The 25,897-nt window shown below is 36.5% G+C and overlaps 1 protein-coding gene across 2 annotated transcripts in view; it reads left to right on the top strand.

Annotated features, from left to right (window-relative positions):
* Positions 1–25,897, top strand: part of SBF2 (SET binding factor 2) — a 485,581-nt gene that overhangs the window by 353,787 nt on the left and 105,897 nt on the right. The window lies entirely within an intron of this gene.

The following is a 25,897-nucleotide window of genomic DNA, read 5'->3' as shown; positions in this document are numbered from 1 at the left end:
TTCTCATCTGTTCCACTGATCTCTGTTTATGTTTTTATGCCAGTAGCATACTGTTTTGATTACTGTAGTTGTATAATATACTTTGAATTCAGGAAGAGAAATTAGTCCAACTTTATTCTTTCTCAAAATTACTTTGGCTACTTGGGGTCATTTATGGTTCCATACGAAGTTTAAGATTGTTTGTTCTATTTCTATTAAAAATATCTTTGGAATCTTGATAAGAATTTCATTGAATCTAGAGTATTTGGGGTTGTATGGACATAATACTAATTCTTTCAATCAGTGAACACAGAGTATCTTTCCATTTAGTTCTGTCTTTAATTTTTTTCATCATTATCTTATAGTTTTCAATGTACAAGTCTTTTACCTCCTTCATTAAGTTCATTTTTAGGTATTTTACTCTTTCTTATATACCTGTAATGGCATTGTTTTCTTACTTTTTTTTCCTGGTAATTTGTTACTACTGTAGAGAAACAATAGATTTTTCTATATTGATTTTGCATCCTGCAACTTTACTGAATTTGTTGATTAGTTCTAACGGTTTGTAGTAGATTCTTTAGGATTTTCTATGTGTAATATATGTTGTCTGTAAACAGTGACAGACATTCTGATGCCTTTTACTTATTTTCTTGTCTAATTGCTCTGGCTAGGACTTCTAGTACTATGTTAAATAATCATGGCAAGAATGGGCATCCTTGGGGCACCTGGGTGGCTCAGTGGGTTAAAGCCTCTGCCTTCGGCTCAGGTCATGATTCCAGGGTCCTGGGATCGAGCCCCACATCAGGCTTTCTGCTCAGCGGGGAGCCTGCTTCCTCCTCTCTCTATGCCTACTTGTGATCTCTGTCTGTCAAATAAATAAATAAAATCTTTAAAAAAAAAAGAATGGGCATCCTTGTTTTGTTCCTGCTCTTAGATGAAAAGCTTTCAGCTTTTCACCTTTGAGTATGATGTTAGCTCTGGGCTTGTCCTATATGACCTTTATTACATTAAGATACGTTCTCTCTATACCCACTTTGTTAAAAGTTTTTATCATGAACCAATGTTAAATTTTGTCAAATGCTTTTTCTGCATCTATTGAGATGATAATGTGATTTTTAGCCTTCATTTTATTTATTTTTTAAAGACTTTATTTATTTACTTGACAGGGACCACAAGCAGGGGTAGTGGCAGGCAGAGGGAGAGGGAGAAGCAGGTTCCTTGCTGAGCAGTGAGCCCAAAAGGATGTGGGCTTGATCCTAGGAACTGGGGGATCATGACCTGAGCTGAAGGCAGTTGTTTAACCAACTGAGCCACCCAGGCATGCCTGTCTTTCATTTTATTAATGTGGAGTAACACAATGATTTGCAAGTGTTGAACCATCCTTTCATCCCTGGAATAAATCCAACCTGATCATGGTTATTTAATGTATTATTAAATACAGTTTGCTAGTAGTTTGTTCAGGATTTCTCATCTGTGTTCATCAGGGATATTGACCTGTTATTTTCTTTTCTTATGCTTCCTTATCCAGTTTTGTTAATCAGGATAATGCAGGCTTTGTAAAATGAGTTTGGAAATGTTCCTGTCCCTTCTATTTTTGGAATTAGCATATGTGTGCTAATTGATCATATGTTTTCTTATGCTTGTTCTTATGGTATCCATATTAGGTCTTATAAACTACACTCAGAACTGATAGCTCCCTTCTATACAGGAGCTTGGCCTCGCTCTTGCCTTTTCCTTCTATACCTTCAACCCCCTACTCCTGTCCAAAGCTTGATGACCTACTTAGAATAAATTCTTTCTCCTTCACAATTCTGCCTGTCTTTTCATGGGGGGAAAAAAAATCCTGATCTCCCTTCTCCAACAAGGATTCCTCTCTTTTTTCTAGTAAACTTGTAACTCCTTTTCTCATGTCCAGTACTTTTGCAATCCTTATAGTGCTTTTGTCTTTTCTGAAGTAGTTATAAGCTAGCCAAATACTATCTATTTTGTGTTTCTGTGTTATTTAGGAAAATTACACCCAGAAAGAGCCTGGTTTTTTTTAAAAGAAGTCCAGCCAATGGTGTAATTTGTTTTTACCTAAGATAACAGTAAGAATTAAGTATCTGGATGATTGTTAGTTTCAAACTTACATACTTTTGAAAATACCATGACTGTGTGTGTGTGTGTGTGTGTGTGTGTGTGTGTGTGTGTGTTCATTACAGAGGTTTTATGGAAGAAACATACATAGTTCTCTAAAATGTTTAATTAAAATCAGAAAAAGAATTTAAGAGGCTGTCATGACAGCCTAGCTACGTGGTTTTCCAGCAAGATTTAAAACAGCTTCTTCTTCATTCCTTTTAGAACACTAATTAGTGTCTTATATGTCCTATAATCACTGAGGAAATCAGAAATAATATTCAGTAAGGAGGCAAGTGTATTAGGGGAGTGTAGCAATCGTGGATAACTCTTTAGGCTCGATACTGTGTAAATATTAGTGACATGTCTCTTTTTCTGTCAAATAAATAAAATCTTAAAAAAAGAAAGAAAAAGAAATGGTTGAGCTAGCCAGTGGAAAGTAGGTACTGTAAGAGAGGAGATCCAAGGATGAAAAAAGAGCTGAGAAATACATTTAGAGGGTTGGCAGAATAATAAAAACCTATAAAGGATATTGAGATGAAAGGATCATAGATATAAAAGAAGAAAAGATGTAAAAGGAAAAAAGAGTCATGGAGGCCAAGGAAGGAAATTTGTGTAATATTATGTTGTCTGTAAACAGTGACAGACAGTTTAAAAATAAAATTACTACTTAAAAAAAACGTTAGGGGCGCCTGGATGGCACAGTTGTTAAGCGTCTGCCTTCAGCTCAGGTCATGATCTCAGGGCCCTGAGATCAAGCCCCGCATCAGGCTCCCTGCTCCTTGGGCAGCCTGCTTCTCTCTCTCCCACTCACTGAACTTGTGTTCCCTCTCTCGCTGTGTCTCTGTCAAATAAGTAAATAAAATCTTTAAAAAAAAAAAAAGTTAAATTGTATGAATAAACATATAATTTGTGATTAGGAAAAATATGAAGTATAGACACCAAATGTTAACTTTGGTTGTTTAAGGGTTGTGGGATTTATCACAAAGATGTTTTTCTTTGTTTTTACTTACTTATATTTCAGACGTCTTTTGTAATGAAATGGAAGATTGTGCATTTTGGTTGTGGTGGTGGTGTTTAAGGGAAGTCGTTTAAAAAAAAAAAAGCATGTGTTTAATTTTAACAAATGGTATAGAGGTTAAATTAAATGTCTAAACATAATCCATTTGGTTAGCAAGTAAGAGGTTATTGTTGGTGACCTTTGCCAGTGAAAGTGGGGGTAGGGGTTCAGAAGGCCAAAGCCAATCTGGAGGGGGGTTGATCTTCTAGTCAGGGTCTAGTTTTATGTTGTCATTAAGAAATAAGTGCAGAACATTGTTTTCTTAGGATTCCCAGGGCTGCTTTCATGTTACTATCCTAACCTTACGTAACACTTCACATTTTACTTTCTGTCTTATCAGTGCTTTAGAAAAAAAATAATAATAACCACAGAGCTGACAATTCCTTGCCTATTTATCTTTAAGGAAGATTAGATGTGGTTAATTGAGTCTCACTTTCATATATTTCATTCATTGTATGGAATCTGCTTTTGACTTTCAAAAAGATTTTCGTAAATGCTGCTGCTGAGCAATTATAATTGTCTTACACATTTCAGAATATTCTTCTTGAAACTAAGAGCTAAGTAAGGTTTTTCTGATCTTTTTATTTTCACAATGTAGATCATGTAGAAAATTATCTCTAGTTATTTATGATAATTAGTTATACAAGTATTTTATCTTTTGTTAATATTATAAAGGCGGCATAATGGTAACTTATGGATTTAAAATACTAAAATAACTGTTGGTTTTTCTTAATAACCACATTTACATACATACATGAAGGCTTTTCTAATGTAGAAAGCTTTTTTCCAATAGGTTTTATTTCTTTATTGGCCATTCCAAATATGACAGATTAGCCACTCTAAGTGTGACAGATTTATAATTTACTTTTTTTTTTTTCCTCAAAGGAACTTACTTAAAATATGCTCTTTTGGAGGGAGGAGGGACAAAGGAAAGCAAACAAAAAATACAGTATAAAAGCTACCTTGAAACTATGTAAACTATATAAATTATTAATGTTATCTCTTCATGGAGAAGTCCACCAGCTTTTCCTCACTTTGAAGATAGAGGAAGTCATTTATTACTTAGAATTTCTTTTTGAAGCATTCTGTTTCATTGGCTTCCATGATGAAACATTTCCTACATATCCTCCTACTTCTCTGGCCATTCCTTTTCCATCTTGGAAAGCTTATCCTTCTCCACTTGGCTTTTAATTTGTAAAGCTTCATATTCCTCTTTTGTTTCATTCTGTATCCTCTTAAAAGATGATCTCTTCCATACCCACAACTTAACTTGCAAACTTGTTTCTCTCCCCCAAACCTTGCCTCTGAGCTCTACACCCAGATATTCAGCTGACTACCTAATATCTCATTTTCATATCTCAAAGACACCTCGACTTCGGTTACAAACTGAACTTACGATACCTATTTTCTCTACTCCTCAGCCCTAAAAACCTGATCCCTTTTTATTGTTCCCAGTCTTGGCAAATTTACCATCGTTGATTCAGTTACACAAACCAAAACCTGTGTCATCCTTGACACCTTCAGCCTCATCCCTGACATCAGGTTATCTTGATTTTTACTTCATAAAAATATTTTAACTCAATCCACTTCTCTCTGCCAAAATGATGACTCTTTTCTTATCTACTGATCCTAGGGCATATATCAATGGAAAATGCAAATTCTCCAAGTGGGTCCGTATGTAATGAGAAGCAGTTAGGGCTTATGATTCCTGGATCTCCTACAGATCCCTTTATTGCTCTGAACCCCATTCATAGCTGCAGCTTTATGCATCACGTGGTATGAGCTAGAACAGTAGTCCCAGATGTAGAATTTGCTGCCTCCATAATCTGAAGAGGCCTATCAGAAGTTGTGCTTCCTTCCTCATGGTGGGAGATATAAGATGCAACAAATTATCATATACTTTGAATGAAATGTCCCAGAATGCCAGAACCTTCATAAGGCTTATCTCCCATCCTCTGGGTAACATATGCCTTACCAGAGTTCCATATATGATAGCCACTTCTTTCTCATCCAGCCTGATTAGCATGATGTCATCAATGTAGTTCAACAAATATAATATTCTGTGTGATGTTCAAATGGTCCCAAAATCTTCACATAGAATTTGAATGGAAGGGGTTTTAGTTAACATAATCCTGCTTACCATAATCCTGTTTACCATTGTCCCTTTCACATAAATGTGGACTGTTTCAGATTGTCCTCTCTGATAGGGATAGAAAAGAACTTTTTCCAAATCAATGGTTTCATGTAGCATACGGGAGGCTGTGATAATCTGCTTTAGCAAGGACAACACATCTTTGTTACATAACTGCATCTGGTTCCTACAGACACCAGACTGGAGAATTAAACAGAGGTGAGACAGAGACCATTACTCCTGAATCCTTTAGATCCATATGAGTGGAACTAAGTTTCATTATCACCACCAGTAAATCTATCTAAAATAGGGACTAAATAAAATAAATAATATTTTATATTTTATATTTATATAAAATATTTTATATTTTATAAATAAAATAGGGGTTTTAAAAAATATATAAAATTTTATTTTAAAAATATTTAGGTTACAATTTTTACCATATGTTGATTATTTTAGAACCAAAGTATAAATCTGATTTTTATTTGGTTGAGGGAAAGGTATTTAAAATATTTTTTCTAACAAAATCATATGATGGCTTACTTTGTGTTTGGCTATAAAGCACTTTCCTAAAGATCATTTTTGCAAAAATATTTAAAGCCTTCATTATTTTTCCCAAAGGACTCCCTTAATACTTTGACATCAAATTGTTTTCTTTTAATGCACATATAAAATTATCCTAATTCATTATCTTTTTTTAACTTGATCTGACTTTATTAGATTCTCCTTTGTCAGTATGATTTGATTTAAGCAACTCTTTGACATCACTGTAGTAGATTTCATGACATCCTATATTTTATTGACACATGTTTACCATAATGCGATTTGATGGGATAAGTAGAGGTAGAAGCCAATGTTAATCAAGAAGGTATATTTCAGAAGTGACTAATTTGATGATGGTAATGATGATAGTGGTGATATATTCTTTTTGTCTTGATTCTTTGGATCAAAACTGTTTGGTAGACTCATCCATGATGTGCGTATACCTATAGTTCATTCATTTTCACTTTCACGTGGTATTCCTTTGTATCATTATACCACATTTTACTCATTTTGCTGAATATCTTTTTTCATCATATTCGACACTCACCAGTGCCATTATTTTCTTTTCATTATTTATTTTACTTTCTCCTACCTACTTTCTCGGTTTACTTTCTCGGTTTTCTATTTGTAGCACTCCTGTTGGGTTTATTTTTGAAACTTAATCCCCTGTTTCTTAATTGTTTCAAATTCCTGAAGATAGAGATGGAATAAAACGATACCATGAGAAAAAAAATTGTCTTCCAGTCCTTTCTTTGTATTTTAATTTTAGCAAGTACATTTTAAATTTTCAATTGCTTTTTCATAGATGTAAATATAGTTTCAGACTCTCTTGAGGATATTATTTATAATTACTGGAAGATTTCTACTTTAATCTGAATTATATATTTCCACAGATGCCATTTTTAGATTCTATTATCATACCTTATTGCATTTGAGAGACAAGAGGACAGAGGTTTAAAGTACAAGTCCTGGAGTAAGATTACCTGGGTTTGAATTCTAGCTCTGCCATTTGTAGCCTTCTAACTTCTGAAAGCCTCAGTTCCTTCATCAACAAAATGGACATATTATAGTCTATCTTGTAGAGATGTGAAAATTAAATGAAATAATTTATGTAAATTCATACTTAAAACATGTCTGGTACTTTATAAGCATTCATTACATGTTAGCTATTATTACTATAGCCAGGTGCAGTATTCTCATTTCCAGGCATATAAAATTGAAGCAGACTTGGAACATTCACTCAAAAACTATAACGAAGATTGATATTATTTGTCTAGCCTAACCTTCTATTACAGTAGGAGCCATGGTACGTATTAAATAACCATAGTGTTCAAAATTATAATACATTCTCTATGGTTGTGTAAATTAATTTAAAATATAAACTGAGGCTGAAACTATAATAAGAGTCCTTTTGTTTATTTTGTGCTTAGAACTGTATTTGAAAAGTATGGGAACATAAGGGGACATCATATGTAGGGGCCAAGGGGCAAGAGTGTAAATGACAAAGCAAGGCATGGATGGTATTACAAGGCTATTAGATGTGGTAGGAATTACTATGATGTGGAATAGGTGATAAATAAAGCAGACTGGCTAGAGCTGTGGCTTGTAGTATGAGGGCCAGTTTGGTCAGTTGGTTTTGGAGATAGGTCCACACCATGGAGGGCTGACAAGACTGACACAAGATTTTGGTCATTATTCTGTCATGGTCAGGGATTTTTGAACAGGAGAGTAATATGATCTAAAGAGATATTTTTGGCTATGGTAGCTTTAATTTTTATCCCTATGTAGAAAATACAAATAAATTTCTCAGTATTTTGGGCAATTCAGTGGGGCGCCTGGGTGGCTCAGTGGGTTGAAGCCTCTGCCTTTGGCTTGGGTCATGATCCCGGAGTCCTGGGATCGATTCCTGCGTCAAGCTCTCTGCTCAGTGGGGAGCCTGCTTCCTCCTCTCTCTCTGCTTGCCTCTCTGCCTACTTGTGATCTCTGTCTGTCAAATAAATAAATAAAATCTTTAAAACAAAACAAAACATTTTTCTGAGTTTATATCTGAACTCATTATGCCTTTTAGGTGCCTGGGTGGCTCAGTCGTAAAGCATCTGTCTTTGGCTAGGGTCGTGGTCCCAGAGTCCTGGGATCCAGCCCCGCATCAGGCTCCCTGCTCGGCTCCCTGCTCCTCTCCCTCTGCTGCTCCCCTGCTTGTATTCCCTCTCTCGCTGCATCTCTCTCTGTCAAGTAAATAAATAAAAATCTTTATTTAAAAAAAAACAGACATTATGCCTTTCGTTCTCATTTTTCTTTAATATTTAAATATTTCATTTTTGAGAAATTCCAAAGTTTTGTGAAATAGGAATGCTGAGCCATAACAGTTCAAAGGTATGCTGTTTAAACTATGAAGTAACTGTGGGTAATGGGAAATTAAGATTGCAGAGCTCACTCTTCAGTTGTAGCAGGAAAATTAAAGGTAAACTACATAGCAAATTTCAGAATAAAACATGTATAAGTATTCAAGTCCTTGCAAGTTTATAAATTGCCTGTTACGTCTGCAACTACATTGCTATTATGTGGCCAAAGCACAGGGGACTTCAGGATATGTATTTATGGACTGATTGCCCAATAGATAACTGCACTATTCCGGAATGCTATTGCTATGTCAATAGTTTTAGGCTTATTGTTTTAAAATTTTTCCATTTTTCAACCTAATTAACTTAGAATGTCTCTAATGTGATTTGCAAAGAATTTTATATTTATATTTTGCAATCAGCATTTGACTGGCGCTCAGGTTTGAGACATGCACTACAATGTGTAAACATTTTGTACGATAATAAATAGCTCCTAAATGTTTTATGATTGCCTGTTCCCTGCTAATTGGTCATGGATTGAAAATCCCCATTGTTTAATTTTTTTTAATTTGTGGGAAATTTTTATAAATGAGTGTGTGGGGCTTCATATCACAGCTGTTGTCATTTAAAGTTTGGACAGCATCATTACAAATGAAGCCCTGCTGTGAAATCAAAGTCAAAAGGCATCTTGGCATCCCAACCATTTCCTTAGGAGAAGATTACAGCTCAAGTCTGTTGAATTTTATTGCCTTGGGCCTCATGACAGTCTTCACAAACATGCAAGGCATTTCTGTTAAAGAAACTCAGATGTGCTAGGACACAGGGGATGACTTTCTTGTGCATAGCGGTGTTCTAAGCAAGGGAGTGAGGATAAAGGAAGAAAAAGATGATTCACACTTTTTACTTGTTCTGGGATTATTTTATAAAATCCGTGGAAGTGATAGAGAACATACAGTGGGTGATAACATATAGGAAAAAGGTGTGATATTTTCCTACATGGCCTGACTGTATATTTTTTCCCAGCTTTATTGAAGTAAAATTGACGAAACTGTAATGTATCTAAAATGTGCAACATGACTATTTATATATTGTGAAAGGATTGCCACAATTGAGTTAGTTAACATATCTATCACTTCACATATTCATATATTTACCTTTTGGGGGGTAAGAACACTTCAGTTCTATTTTCTTAGCAAATTTCGTTTCTACAATACAGTATTATCAACTATAGGTCACCATGTTATACATTAGATCCTCAGACCTTATCGTCTTACAATTAAGTTTTTAACCCTTTTAGCAATCTTTACCCCCTTCCCACATACCACAACCCCTGGAAACTGCACCATTCTACCCTGTTATTGAGTTCAACATTTTTTTTTAAAGATTTTATTTATTTATTTGACAGAGAGAGATCACAAGTAGATGGAGAGGCAGGCAGAGAGAGAGAGAGAGGGAAGCAGGCTCCCTGCTGAGCAGAGAGCCCGATGCGGGACTCAATCCCAGGACCCTGAGATCATGACCTGAGCCGAAGGCAACAGCCCAACCCACTGAGCCACCCAGGCGCCCAACATTTTTTTTTTTTAAAGTTCCACCTGTAAGTAATGTCATGCAGTATTTTTCCTTCTCTGTCCAGCTTATTTCACTTACCGTAATACCCTCTAGATTCATCCATGTTGTTGTAAATAGCAGGATTTCCTTCTTTTTAAGGCTGAACAATATTGCATTGTAAATGTATACCGCATTTTCTTTATCTAGTCATCCATTGATGGACACTTAGGTTGTTTCCATACCTTGGTTATTGTGAATAATGCTGCAGTGAACATGGAAATACAGATATCGCTACAAGATAAGGATTTCCTTTCCTTTGAATATATACCCAGAAGTGGGATTGCTGGATCATATGGTACTTATATTTTTAATTTCTTGAGGAACCTCCCTTTTGTTTTCCATTGTCACAATACCAGTTTGCATTCCCACCAGCAGTATATTCCACGTACTCACCAGCACCATATTCCACGTACTCACCAGCACCTGTAATTACTTGTCTTTTGATAATAGCCATTCTAATAGATATGAAGTGATAGTTCATTGTGGCTTTGATATGCATCTCCCTGATGATTAATGATGTTGAGTACCTTCTCATGTCGCCATTGGCCATTGGTGTGTCTTCTTTAGAAAAATGTCTGTTCTGTTCCTTTACGCATTTTTTAAATTGGGTTATTTGGAGGGTTTTATTGTTTTTGTCCATTTGTTTTGCTATTGCATTTTGTGGGTTCCTTAAATACCTTGGAAAATAATGTCTTACTCTATATGTGATTTGCATATATTTTCTCCCATTGCATGGGTCGCCTTTTCATTTAATCGATGGTCTCCTTTGCTGTGCAGAGCTTTTTATGTAGTCTACTAGTTTGTTTTTGCTTTTGTTATCTTTGCTTTTGGTAACAAATCCAAAAAACTATTACCAAGATCAATATCACTTACATTTTCTCCTAGGAGTTTTACAGTTTCAGGTCTTACATTCAAGTCTTTCATCCATTTTGAGTTGATTTTTGTGTATAGTATAAGAAAGGGGTACAGTTTCATTCTTCTGCATGTAGATACCTAGTTTTCCCAGCCTGACTATATCTTAAAATAAAAACCTAAATGTGACTCCAAGGTAATGCAGTCACTGCCTTCAAAATCATCTCTCAGTTGATTATATCATTGTCTTTCAAGTGAGTTCTAGTTGATTCATATTCTTCCTTCCCCATCCCCTCCCTCCTCCTTTCTTCCTTCTCTCTCTCTCCCCCTTTTCCCTTCTCCTCTTTGCTTCTCTCCTCCCCTCCTTTTCTTCCTCTCCTTCTAATACACACCCTTTTCTACTAGTAGGACTGAAACACATTACTCAAATAGTTCTATTAGTCACTCTTTTTGTATCTAAAATTCATGTTCCTGGGGCGCCTGGGTGGCTCAGTGGGTTAAGCCACTGCCTTCGGCTCAGGACATGATCTCAGGGTCCTGGGATCGAGTCCCGCATCGGGCTCTCTGTTCAGCAGGGAGCCTGCTTCCCTCTCACTCTCTCTGCCTGCCTCTCTGCCTACTTGTGATCTCTCTCTGTCAAATAAATAAATAAAATCTTAAAAAATAAAATAAAATAAAATAAAATAAAATTCATGTTCCTGAATTTAAAACCAAAGATCACTTGATCTAAGTTAAGATCTGTCCAACCCATAAGCTGACTTTAGTAATCGTTTCCAAAGGCACATCATGGGTGAATATGGTTGTCCCTCGTATTTCAAGTATGTGTTCCATTCAGTCACGGATTTATCTTAGCCCTATAAAATGTGTTCTTATTTGTCATATGTTTTCATTCTTGGGATAGTTGCCTGAGTTCATTAAGATAATACTTGGTGAATGAATGAATATTGTTTTCAAAGGAATATCCTGCGAACTACTCTCAACACTCATTCTGGAAATCTAAGGCTTAGCAAGATAATTTGTTTCTACAAATCTTTCTGCTTTGTAAAAGTCTGGAACAGGGATAAATCATTCATCAGCTTTCCATAAACATTGATATTGCTTCTTATTCACTGCTTAAAAGTACCATCAAAGAGCTAATAGTTTAGTAAGGAGACAGAAAAGTGAATAGGTAATTACAATGTAGTGTGCTATGCTAAGTATTTCCTAACCTCTGTGATAATAAAAAAAAAAAAAATACATTGAGTGTTTGCTTTGTGCTAGGTACAATTTTAAGTATTTTACTTGCATTAGTGGTTATTAACTTTATTGTGTTGTGGTTTGATAACCATATCTATTAATCTTTTGAAGTTTCCTGAGACTTACTTGTTGGCCTAGTATAAAGTCAGGTTTTCTGAATGCATCTGAGCAGTTACAGGTGCAGGTTTAGAGTATAAATAGATCCAAGTAGGTTTTTGTATATAGTATTCTTTTTTTTTTTAATTAACATAAAATATGTTATTTGTTTCCGGGGTCCAGGTCTGTGATTCACCAGTCTTACACAATTCACAGTGCTCACCATAGCACATATCCTCCCCAGTGTCCATCACCCAGCCACCCAACTCCTGCCACCCCTCTCCAGTCCAGCAACCCTCAGTTTGTTTCCTGAGATTAAGAGTCTCTAATGGTTTATCTCCCTTTCTGGTTTCATCCTGTTTCATTTTTCCCTCCCTTCCCCTATGATCCTCTATCTTACTTCTCAAGTTCCTCATATCAGTGAAATCATATAATTGTCTTTCTCTGGTTGACTTATTTCCCTAGCCATAATACCCTCTAGTTCCATCCACGTCATTGCAAATGGCAAGATTTCTAATTTTTTTATGGCTGCATAATATTCCACTGTATATATATACCACATCTTCTTTATCCCTTCGTCTGTTGATGGACATCTAGGCTCTTTCCATCATTTGGCTATTATGGACATTGCTGCTATAAACATCGGTGTGCATGTGCCCCTTCGGATGACTTCGTTTGTATACTTGGGGTAAATACCTAGTAGTGCAATTGCTGGGTCGTAGGGTAGATCTATTTTCAACTTTTTGAGGAACCTCCATACTGTTTTCCAGAGTGGTTACACCAGCTTGCATTCCCACCGACAGTGGAGGAGGGTTCCCCTTTCTCCTCATCCTCGCCAACATCTGTCGTTTCCTGACTTGTTAATGATCTGTATTTCCCTGATGCGGAGTGATGTTGAGCACTTTCTCATATGTCTTTTGACCATTTGGGTGTCTGTTTTGCACAAATGTCTGTTCATGTCTTCTACCCATTTCTTTTTTTTTTTTTTAAGATTTTATTTATGTATTCGATAGACCGAGATTACAAGTAGTCAGAGAGGCAGGCAGGGAGAGAGGAGGAAGCAGGCTCCCCGCTGAGCAGAGAGCCCAATGCAGGGCTCGATCCCAGGACCCTGAGACCACAACCTGAGCCGAAGGCAAAAGCTTTAACCCACTGAGCCACCCAGGCACCCCCTTCTGCCCATTTCTTGATTGGATTATTTATTCTTTGGTTGTTGAGTTTGATAAGTTCCTCATAGATTTTGGATACTAGCCCTTTACCTGATATGTCATTTGCCAATATTTTCTCCTATTCTGTCAGTTGTCTTTTTGGTTTTATTGACTATTTCCTTTGCTGTGCAAAAGCTTTTTCTCTTAATGAAGTCCCAGTAGTTCATTTTTGCCCTTGCTTTCCTTGCCATTGGCAATGTGTCTAGGAAGAAGCTGCCATAGCTTAGGCTGAAGAGGTTGCTGCTTAGGTTCTCCTCAAGGATTTTGATGGATTCCTCCCTCACATTTAGGTCTTTCATCCATTTTGAGTCTATTTTTCTGTGTGGTGTAAGGAAATGGTCCACTTTCATTCTTCTGCATGTGGCTGTCCAATTTTCCCAACACCATTTGTTGAAGAGACTTTTTTCCATTGGACATTCCTTTCTGCTTTGTTGAAGATTAGTTGACAATAGAGTTGAGGGTACATTTCTGGACTCTATTCTGTTCCATTGATCTATGTGTCTGTTTTTGTGCCAGTACCATACTGTCTTGATGATTACAGCTTTGTAATAATAGAGTGTGAAGCTTGGAATTGTGATGCCACCAGCTTTGGTTTTGTTTTTCAACATTCCTCTGGCTATTCAGGGTCTTTTCTGGTTCCATATAAATTTTAGGATTATTTGTTCTATTTCTTTGAAAAAAGTTGATGGTATTTTTATAGGGATTGCATTAAATGTGTAGACTGTTCTAGGTAGCATAGACATTTTCACACTATTTGTTCTTCCAATCCATGAGCATGGAACGTTTTTCCATTTCTTTGTGTCTTCCTCAGTTTCTTTCATGAGTACTTTATAGTTTTCTGAGTATAGTTCTTTGCCTCTTTGGTTAGGTTTGTTCCTAGGTATCTTATGGTTTTGGGTGCAGTTGTAAATGGGATTGACTCCTTAATTTTATTTTCTTCTGTTTTGTTCTTGGTAAATAGAAATGCAACTGATTTCTGTGCATTAATTTTATATCCTGACACTATTGAATTCCTATATGAGTTCTAGCAGTCTTGGGGTAGGGTCTTTTGGTTTTCCACATAAAGTATCATATCATCTGCTAAAGAGTGAGATTGACGACTTCTTTGCCAACTTAGATGCCTTTTATTTCTTTTTGTTGTCTGATTGCTACATCTAGGAATTCTAGTACTATGTTGAATAGCAGTGGTTATAGTGGACAGCCCTGCCATGTTCCTGACCTCAGGGGAAAGCTTTCAGTTTCTTCCCATTAAAAATGATATTCGCTGTGGGTTTTTTATAGATGGCTTTTATGATAGTGAGGTATGTACCTTGTATCCCTACATTATGAAGAGTTTTGATCAAGAAAGGATGCTGTACTTTGTCAAATGCTTTTCTGCATCTATTGAGAGTATCATATGGTTCTTGTTCTTTCTTCTATTAACATATTTTATCACATTGATTGATTTGCGAATGTTGAACCACCCCTGCAACCCAGGAACAAATCCCAGTTGGCTGTGAGGAGTAATCCTTTTAATGTACTGTTGGATCCTATTGGATAGTATGTTGGTGAGAATTTTTGCATCCATGTTCATCAGGCATGTTGGTCTGTAATTCTCCTTTTTGATGGGGTCTTTCTCTGGTTCTGGGATCAAGGTACTGCTGGCCTCATAAAATGAGTTTGGAAGTTTACCTTCCATTTCTATTTTTTGGAAAAGTTTCAGGAAAATAGGTATAAATTCTTCTTTAAATGTTTGGTAGGGAAAAAAATGTTTGGTAGAATTCCCCTGGGAAGCCATCTGACCTTGGGTTCTTGTTTGTTAGGAGATTTTTGATGACTGCTTCAATCTCCTTACTGGTTATAGGTCTGTTCAGGTTTTCTTTTTCTTTCTGTTTCAGTTTTGGTAGTTTATTTGTCTCTAGGAATGCATCCATTTCTTCCAAATTGTCAAATTTGCTGGTGTATAGTTGTTCATCATGTGTTCTTATAATTGTTTGTATTTCTTTGGTATTGGTTGTGATCTCTCCTCTTTCATTCATGATTTTATTAATTTAGGTCCTTTCTCTATTCTTTTTGATATGTCTGGCCATGGGTTTATCAATCTTAATAATTCTTTCAAAGAACCATCTCCTAGTTTCGTTGATCTGTTCTACTATTTTTTTGGTTTCTATTTCATTGATTTCTGCTCTAATCTTTTTGATTTCTCTTCTTCTGCTGGGTTTAGGCTTTCTTTGCTGTTCTTTCTCCAGCTCCTGTAGGTGTAGGGTTAAGTTGTGTATTTGAGACCTTTCTTGTTTCTTAAGACTTGTATTGCTATATACTTTCCTCTTAGTACTGCCTTTGCTGTGTAATTTTGAACAGTTGTGGGTTTTTTTTTTATTTGTTTTTCAGTGTTCCAAGATTGTTTATGCACCACAGCCAGTGCTCACTCCATGCAATACGTCTGTGGACTCTGAGGAACAAACTGAGGGTTTTGGAGGGAAAGTGGATGGGGGTGTTAGGTGAACAGTTGTGTTTTTATTTTTATTTGTTTCTGTGCATTTTTTAAAAATTCTTCTTTAATTTCCTGGTTGACCCATTCATTCTTTACCAGGATGCTCTTTAGCCTCCATGTATTTCCTCTTGTGATTGAGTGCTAGTTTCAAAGCATTGTGGTCCAAAAATTTGCAGGGAATGATCCCAAACTTTTGGTACCAGTTGAGACCTGATTTGTGAACCAGGAGGTGATCTATTCTAGAGAATGTTCCATGTGTACTAGAGAAGAATGTGTATTCTGTTGCTTTGGAATGGAATGTTCTGAATATATCCATGAAGTCCATCTGGTCCAGTGTGTCATTTAAAGCCTTTATTTCCTTGTTGATCTTTTGCTTAGATGATCCATACATTTCAGTGAGGGGGTTGTTAAAGTTCCCTACTGTTATTGTATTACTGTTGATATGTTTCTTTGATTTTGTTTCTAATTGGTTTATATAATTGGCTGTTCCCATGTTAGGGGCATAGATAATTAAAACTATTAGATCTTCATGTTGAATAGACTCTTTAAGTATGAAATAGTGTCCTTCCGCATCTCTTATTATAGTCTTTCGTTTAAAATCTAATTTGTCTTATATAAGGATTGCCAACCCAGCTTTCTTTTGATTTCCATTAGCATGGCAAATGGTTTTCCACCCCCTCACTTTAAATCTCGATATGTCTTTGGGTCTAAAATTAGTCTCCTGCACACAGCATATCGATGGGTCTTATTTTTTATCCAGTGTGATGCCCTGTGTTTTTTGATTGGGGCATTTAGCCCATTTACATTCAGGGTAACTATTGAAAGATAATAAGTTAGTGCCATTGTATTGTCTGTAAGGTGACTGTTACTGTATATTGTCTCTGTTTCTTTCTGGTCTGTGTTACTTTTAGGCTCTCTCTTTGCTTAGAGGACAATATTTCGATATTTCAAATATTCAAATATTTCAATATTTCCTGTAGGGCTGGCTTGGTGTTTGTGAATTCTTTTAGTTTTTGTTTGTCTTGAAAACTTTTTGTCTTTCCTTCTATTTTCAACAACAGCCTAGCTAGCTGTAGTATTCTTGGCTGCGTATTTTTCTCATTTAGTGCTCTGAATATATCATGGCAGTCTTCTGGCCTGCTAGGTCTCTGTATAGATCTGCTGCCAATCTAATGTTTCTACCATTGTAGGTTACAGACCTCTTGTCACAAGCTGCTGTCAGGATTTTCTTTTTGTCTCTGAGGCTTGTGAGTTTTGCTATTAGATGATGGGGTGTTGACCTATTTTTATTGATTTGGGGGTGTTCCCTGTGCCTCCTGTTTTTTGATGCCTATTTCCTTCCCTAAATTAGGGAACTTCTCTGCTATAATTTGCTCCATTTTACCTTCTGCCCCTCCCTCTCTTTCTTCTTCTGGGATCCCAATTATCCTAATGCTGTTTTGTCTTATTATATCACTTATCTCTCAAATTCTACCCTCATGATCCAGTAGTTTTTCTCTCTTTTTCTCAAATGCTATACTCCATTATTTGGTCTTCTATATCACTAATTCTCTCTTCTGCCTCATTTATCCTAGCAGTTAGAGCCTCCATTTTTTTATTACACCTCACTAATAGCCTTTTTTATTTCGACTTTGTTAGATTTTAGAAAGGGATTCTCTAGTATCTTCTATGCTTTTATCAAGCCTGCCTACTATCTTTAAATTCATCATTCTGAACTCTAGTTCTGACATCTTACTAATGTTTGTATTGATTAGGTCCCTGGCAATTGGTACTGCCTCTTGTTCTTTTTTTTTTTTTTTTTTTTGAGGTGAGTTTTTGCATTTTGTCATTTTGTCCAGAGAAGAATAGATGAATGGTAGAACCAAATACTAAAAGAGTAACAACGACCCTAGAGAAATATACACTAAACAAATCAGAAGAGACCCAAAACTGGGGGAAAAAGAAAGGGGGGAAAAAAAAGAATATGATTAGGCTGGTGAATAGAACAGAGCCATACACTAAATTTTGGGTGTATTTTGGTCTGTTAGAAGAAACTGCCTCCCAAAATTTTAAAGAAAGAGAAACATATATACAAAAATAAGGGTAAATACAATTAAAGGGATGGAATATGACTATAAAGATGAAAATTAAAAATGATTTAAAAAAAAAGAATTGATAAGAAGTTGGTTGAAAAAAGAAAGAAAATAAATGAAAAAAAAAAAAAAAGTGAATGTGTTCAGGTGGGAAACTAGAACAAAGCCATACACTAGATTCAGGGTATATTTTGGTCTGTTAGAAGTAAGTGTAAGAAGAAGCCTACATCTGATTGTTTAAGTAGTGTTATTCAGCAAATGTAATTGCATCACCCACACATCTTAAATTAAAAATCTTGGTCTAAAAATAAAAAAGAAGTAAGTGTATCCCAAAATTTAAAAAAAGAAAAACTTATATATATACAAAAAAAATAAGATTAAATACAATAAAGGGATTGAATATGAGTGTGAAAATGAAAATTAAAAGAGATTTTTAAAAAGGAATTGATCATATGAGGTGTTGGTTGAAAAAGGAAAGAAGAAAAATTCAGAAAAAATAGAAAAAGAAAAAAATTAAGAAAATTTTAAAAATTAACTTTGAAAGACTAACGAATCATGGAGAAAAAAGCCATGAATTCTATGTGTGTATTCCCTTAGCTCTGGAGTTTTGCATTTCTCATTGATCAGTAAACTTGGTCTTAGCTGGATGTTCTTGCTAATCTTCTGGAGGAGGAGCCATTGCTGTGATTCTTAAATGTCTTTGCCTGAGGTGGAATTGCACCTCCCTTGCCAGTGGCCAGGCTAAGTAATCCACTCTGGTTTGCTCTCAACTGCTTTTGTTCTATGAAGGCTTTGAAAATGAAGATGGTGGCCTCCCAATCTCTGGCCCCAGAGAAGCCAAGAACTTGGGGCCCCACTCCTCAGTGTGTCCTCAGAGAAAAGCAGTCAATCACTTTTGTCTCCCTGGTCTCTGGCCACACTCCGTGCTCACCCAGCCTAAAACCAGTGTTTCTGTCTCTGGCACACAACCTCAGTTGGAGTTTCCAAACCCAGCAGAGTCCTGCAGCCTGCACCACTCCTCCCAGTGGAGGAAAGGGGGGGCATCTCCCCGGATCAGTGGTTTGTTGGGTCCCTGCTCAAAAAGTAGTAGCCTAACTGTGCTGCGGATCACAGTTTATGGCAACCCCAATCTGACAGCCCACTCCTCATCTCTGTCTTTGTAGCCAGCTTCCCCACTCTGATACCTGGGAGCTCCACCACACTCAGGCACCCCTGGTCTGTGACCCTGAGGGTCCTGAGACCACACAAGGACCAGCAAGGATTCCACCTCACTCCCTCCTCCCCCTTAGCCACTGGAGCGACATCCCTCACAAGAGCAGACTTCTAAAAGTTCTGATTTTGTCATCTGCTGTTCTGCCACTTGCTGGGAGCCTGTTAACGGAGGCTCCCTCCCCACCGTGGTCTATCTTCCCATATTTTGCCTCAGATCACTTCTCCACACAACCTACCTTCCAGAAAGTGGTCATTTTTTTTTTAAGATTTTATTTATTTATTTGACAGATACAGATCACAAGCAGGCAAAGAGGCAGGCAGAGGGTTGGGGCGGGGGACAGGCTCCCCGCGGAACAGAGAGCCCGACGTGGAGCTTTATCCCAGGACCCTGAGATCGTGACCTGAGCCGAAGGCAGAGGCTTAAACCACTGAGCCACCCCTGTGCCCCAGGTGGTCACTTTTATGTTCATAGAATTACTTCTTTTTTCTTCAATCTCCTGTTGAGTTTGTAGGTGTTCAGAATGGTTTGATAACTATCTGGCTGAATTCCTGGGACCAGATTAGGTCTCCTACTCCTCTGCCATCTTGCTACTCCCCCTCTGTATATAGTATTCAGTGTATACCCATTAGCTCTGACTTTTAAAAAAATCTTTGGTGCTGATTTTTCTACTTGCTTGAGATGTTAAGTACTGGCAGTAGTATATTAAAATCTTTCAGTGTGATTGTGAATTTATGTTTTTATATGTCTGTCAGTTTTTGTTTTATGTGTTTTTAGACGAAGGCTAAGTTAATTAAGTGTATACACATTTAAAATTGTTACGTCTTTCTGATAAGTTGAGCTATTTTACGTAATGCTTCTTTTTATTTCTTCTAATGCCTTTTTCCTAAAGATTATTTTGTATATTATTATAGCTATCTCAACTCCTTTTGGTATTTGCTTGGTACATCTTTTTCCAGCCTTTTACCTTTCATGTATTCTTAAGTTTTAAACAACAAATATTTAGACTCTAGCTTTTTATTCAATGACAGTCTTTGCTTTTTAGCCAGAATATTTGATTTATTTTGGCTATCACAATTTTATTTATTTCTACCATCTTATTTTGTTATTTTCTGATTGTTTCTCCTTGGGGGTTTCTTTTCCTCTTTCTGGCTTTCCTTTGGGTTGTAAGTTTTGTGTTTGTTTTCCTCTCCATTTTTTTTCTCCATTAGATTAGAAGTTATAACCCATTCTATATTCCTTTGGTAGTAATACAGAAAACTTTAAATTCTCACTTAATTTATCAATATCCAATTCTAGACTACCACCTCACAATTTCTGTGCTACTGTGGTTGTACATGTTACTTGTATCATTAATTTTCTTTAATACCAAAAGACATAATTATCATTGTTTTATATCACTGTGTGTTCAGATTTACCCACATATTTATCAGTTTCCTTGTGTAATTATCTTTTTTATACCCCAGCCTTCTTATCTGGTGTTCTAGGTGGCTCTAGGGGTTCGAGGTTTATGGTAGCTCTCCTAATGGACTTCCTACCTTTAGCAAGCACTGGGCTTTATTTCCTGTCCCTTGAGTCCTTTAGTTGTTCAAAATTAATATTCAGATTTACTTTGCTCACAAGCTGCTTCTGAGGTAAAATTTTACTTCAGTGCTCTGTTTACCACTCCAGGTTCCACTTAACTTACAGTTTGGTCTGAGTATTCATTAGGTCCTTCCCAGTTTATTGCTTTGCATTAAAATTTTTTAAACATTTTATCTAGCATCTTTTAATTGCTCAACAAAAGTGCCTGTCAAATATGAAATTAACAGAAGTCAAGAAAAAAGTCCGAGAACAACAAGTGTTGGTAGGGATATAGAGAAGAGGAAACCCTCTTATACTGTTGTTGGGAAATGCAACCATTATGGAAAACAGTATGGAGATTTCTAAAAAAATTAAAAGTAGAACTACCGTATGAGCCAGGAGTTCTGCTGCTGGGTATTTATCCAAAGAAGGAGAAAACACCAATCTGAAGAGATAAATGCACTCCTCTGTTGATAGCAACATTATTTACAATAGCCAGGAGATGGAAGCAGCCTAAGTGTCCTTCTGTAGATGAACAAAGATGTGATGTGTGTGTGAGAGAGAAAAGACTGAGGTCTTGCCATTTGTGACAGCAAGGATGGACCTAGAGCAGATTATGCTAAATGAAATAAGTCAGGCAGAGAAAGACAAATCCTGTATGATTTCACTTATGTGTAGAATCTAAAAAACAATATAAGTGAACAAACAAAACATAAATAGAATCAGATATAAGAAACAAATTGTTGCTTACCAGAAGGGAGAGTGGTTGGGTTTTAAGCAAAATAGGTGAAGGAGATTAAGAGGTAGCAACATCCAGTTATAAAATAAGTCATGGGGATATAATATACGGCATGGGGAATTTAGTCAATATTGTAATAACTTATTTGGTGACACTAACTAGCCTTATCATGGGAATCATTTGGTAATATAGAAAAATATTGAATCACTATGATTCCCCTGAAAGTGGTAGGATATTGTACGTTATTTATATTTCAATTTAAAAAAAAGTAAAAGTCCATAACAAGTTTTAAGGTGATCCTTTGGTTGGAATTCTCTCAGATTTTTGATGATATTGAATCATCATTTTTCCAAAATATATTTTTAACTACTTTCTTAAAAAATGTTCTTACTCAAATTCAGTTTGGAGATGCTGCCAACCAACTTGTCCCCATACAGTCATAGTTTAAAAACCCTGAGAAATCCTACAGTTTAAAAAAAAAAAAAGAAAGAAAGAAAGAAAAGAAAAGAAAAACAAAAACAAAACAAGAGGGTACCTGGGTGACTCAGTTGGTTAAGTGTCTGCCTTTGGGGGGCGCCTGGGTGGCTCAGTGGGTTAAAGCCTCTGCCTTCGGCTCAGGTCATGATCCCAGGGTCCTGGGATCGAGCCCCGCACCTGGCTCTCTGCTCAGCAGGGAGCCTGCTTCCCCCTCTCTCTCTGCCTGCTGCTCTGCCTACTTGTGATCTCTGTCTGTCAAATAAATAAAATCTTTAAAAAAAAAAAAAAGTGTCTGCCTTTGGCCCAAGTCATGATCCCAGGTTCCAGGGATCAAGTCCTGCATCAGGCTCCTTGCTCAGTGGGGAGCCTGCTCATGCCTTCTCTCTTTTTCTCTCTCAAATAAATAAATAAAGTCTTTTTTAAAAAATTAAAAAACAAGCAAGGGCACTTCATTTAATTTTGTTTACCCAGCATTTTCCCAACTCCCAACTCCCCACAAATAATAGCTATCAATACGCTGTAAAACTAGTGTTTGTGCAAGTTTGAGTACACTCCCCTTGGCATTCCTATGGAAACCTTTTAGGTATGTTTCCTTGGAGAACCAAGGAGTCTTCCTTGCAGAGCTAAGGATTGGGTTACTTTCACCTCTTGCTATTGTGAATAATACCTCTGTGAACATGAATGTACAAATATCTGTTCAATTTACTGTTGTTTCGGATATATACCCAGAAGTAGAACTGTTGGAACATATGATAATTCTGTTTTTCAATTTTTGAGGAACTGCCATACTGTTTTCCTAGCAGCTGCACCATTTTACATTCCCACTGAGATCTTCTGACTGTTCCATTCCCCAACATTTCACCCAATGAATCAATAACATCTCTTTTGCCTGATGAATAACAAAATACCCTTTGTATTCAACACTAAGACAGAAAAAACATTTCCAGTTAGTTACAAGAGGGATTCAAGTCTTGGAGAAGTTAAAGTATGAAAAAAAATGTGTATCTTAGAGGCAGTGAAATATAATAAATATACTGAAATCCCTTCCAAAAGTTTTTTTAAATATAAATTACACAGCTTTTAATACAATTTTATAAAACAGGAAAGTAAAGGTAGCTGCTCACCAGTAGCATATGAAAATAATTCCTTCAAACATATAAACTACCAACACTGAAACATGAAGAAATAGAAAACATGAACAGACAAATAGCCAGCAAACAAATTTAATCAATAATTTAAAAACTCCCAAAAAACAAAACCAGGGCCAGAGGCTTCACAAGCAACTTCTACCAAACATTTAAAAAATAGTTAATACCTATTCTCCTCAAACTATCCCAAAAAATAGAAAAGGAAGGAAAACTTCCAAATTCATTCTATTCATTCTATGAAACCAGCATTACCCTGATACAAAAACCAGGTAAATACTCCACTAAAAAAGAAAACTACAGTCCAATCCCTGATGAACTTGGATGCAAAAATTCTCAGTAAAATACTAGCAAACCAAATCCAATAATACATTAAAGTAACCATTCAGCACGATCAAGTGGGATTTATTCCTGGGTTATGAGGGCAGTTCAGTATTCGCAAATCAATATGCTACACCACATTAATAAAAGGGATAAGAACCATATGATCTTTTCAAAAGATGGAGAGAAAGCATTTGACAAAGTACAACATTCATCATCCATTCATGGTAAAAAAAAAAAAAAAAAAAAACCTCAACAAAGTAGGATTAGAGGAGAACATACCTAGATGTAATGAAGGACATATATGAAAAACCCACAGCTTATATCATCCTCAATGGGGAAAACTGATAGCTTTTCCTCTTCAGTCAGGAATAAGACATGGATGTTCACTCTCACGACTGTTACTTAACATAGTACTGGAAGTCCTAGCCACAGCCATCATACAATAAAAAGAAATAAAAGGCATCCACGCTGATAAGGAAGAAGTAAAACTGTCACGATTTACAGATGACATGATACTCTATTTAGAAAACCTAAAAGACTTCACCAAAAACTGCTAGATCTAATACACAAATTCAGTAAAGTGACAGGATACAAAATCAACGTACAGAAATCAGTTGTATTTCTATAAACTAAGGATGAAGCAGCAGAAAAAGAAATTAAGGAATCAGTCTCACATACAATTGCACCGAAAGCAATAAGATACTTAGAAATAAACCTAACCAAAGAGGTGAAAGATGTGTACTCTGAAAACTATAGAGCACAGATGAAACAAATTGAAGAGAACACAAAGAAATGGAAAGACTTTCCATGCTCATGGATTGGAAGAACAAATATTGTTAAAATGTTTATGCTACCCAAAGCAATCTACATATTTAATTGCAGTCCCTGTAAAATACCATCAGCATTTTTCACAGAGCTAGAGTAAACAATCCTAAAATTTGTATGGAACCACAAAAGACCCCAAATAGCCAAAGCAACCTTGAAGAAGAAAAGCAAAGCAGAGGCATCGTGATTTCTAACTTCAAGCTCTATTACAAAGCTGTAGTCATCAAGACAGTATGGTACTGGTACAAAAATAGCCACCTAGATCAATAGAACAGAACAGAAAACCCAGAAATGAGCCCCCAACTATATATGGTCAATTAATCTTCCACAAAACAGGAAAGAATATCCAGTGGGGAAAAGATAGTCTCTTCAACAAGTGGTGTTGGGACAACTGGACAGCTACATGCAAAAGAATGAAACTGGACCATTTTCTTATACCATACACAAAAATAAGCTTAAAATGGATTAAAGACCTAAATGTGAGACTTGAAACCATAAAAATCGTAGAGGACAGCAGAGGCAGCTACCTTTTTGATGTCGGTTGTAGCAGCTTCTTACTAGTTATGTCTACAGAGGCAAGGGAAACAGAAGCAAACATAAACTATTGGGAGGGACTTCAAAATAAAACACTTCTGCAGAGTGAAGGAAACAATCAACAAACCTAAAAGGCAACCTTCAGAATGGGAGAAGATATTTGCAAATGCATCTGATAAAGGGTAAGTACCCAAAATATACAAAGAACTTGTCAAACTCAACCCCTAAAAAATGAATAAATCAGGGGCGCCTGGGTGGCTCAGTGGGTTAAAGCCTCTGCCTTTGGCTCAGGTCATGATCCCAGGGTCCTGGGATCGAGCCCCACATTGGACTCTCTGCTCCGCAGGGAGCCTGCTTCCTCCTCTCTTTCTGCCTGCCTCTCTGCCTACTTGTGATCTCTGTCTGTCAAATAAATAAATAAAAATTTTTTAAAAAATTAATAAATCAATTTAAAAATGGTCAAAAGACATAAACAGAGATTTCCCCAGAGAAGACATACAAGTGCCCAACAGCCACATGAACAGGTGCTCAGCATCACTCATCATCAGGGAAATGCAAATCAAAACTACCTCACACCAGTCAGAAGGGCTAACATATAAATCTCAAAACAGGTGCTAGCAAGGATGTGGAGAAAGGAGAACCCACTCGCGCCGTTGGTGGGAATGCAAACTGATGCAGTCACTCCAGAAAACAGTGTGGAGGTTCTTCGCAAAGTTAAAAATAGTGCTACCCTGTGACCCAGCAATTGCACTACTTAGGTATTTATCCAAAGAATATAAAAATACTAATTCAAAGGGATACATGTACCCTATGTTTATAGCAGCATTACTTATAACCAAATTATGGAAGGAACCCAAATGTCCATTGGCTGATGAATGGATAAAGAAGTGGGGTGTGTGTGTCTGTGTCTGTGTGTGTCTGTGTCTACATGCATGTGCACATGCATTGGAATATTACTTAGCCATAAAAAAATTGAAATCTTACCATTAGGAATAACATGGATGGGGCAAGACAGTATTATGCTAAGTGAAATAAGTCAGAGAAAAACGAATACCATGTGATTTCATTCATGTGGAATTGACGAAATAAAACAAGCAACCAAACAAAGGGAAGAGACAGAGAGGGAGGGGAAACCAAGAAACAGACTGTTACTTAACTTTAGAGAACAAACGAATGGTTCCCAGAGGGGAGGTAGGTGAGGAGATGGGTGAAAACAGGTGATGGGGATTAAGGAGGGCACTTGCTGTGATGAGCACTGGGTATTGTATGGAAGTGGTGAGTCACTATATTGCACATCTGAAATTAATATTGCACTGTATGTTAGCTAATTGGAATTTACATAAAAACTTTTAAAAAGTCTATCTCAAA

The sequence above is a fragment of the Lontra canadensis genome, unplaced genomic scaffold (assembly GCF_010015895.1).
Source record: "Lontra canadensis isolate GAN:19392208 unplaced genomic scaffold, GSC_riverotter_1.0 scaffold7, whole genome shotgun sequence".
Lineage (NCBI taxonomy): Eukaryota > Metazoa > Chordata > Mammalia > Carnivora > Mustelidae > Lontra > Lontra canadensis.
Note: the sequence above shows the minus strand (reverse complement) of the source record. Positions and strands in the feature narration are given on the sequence as shown.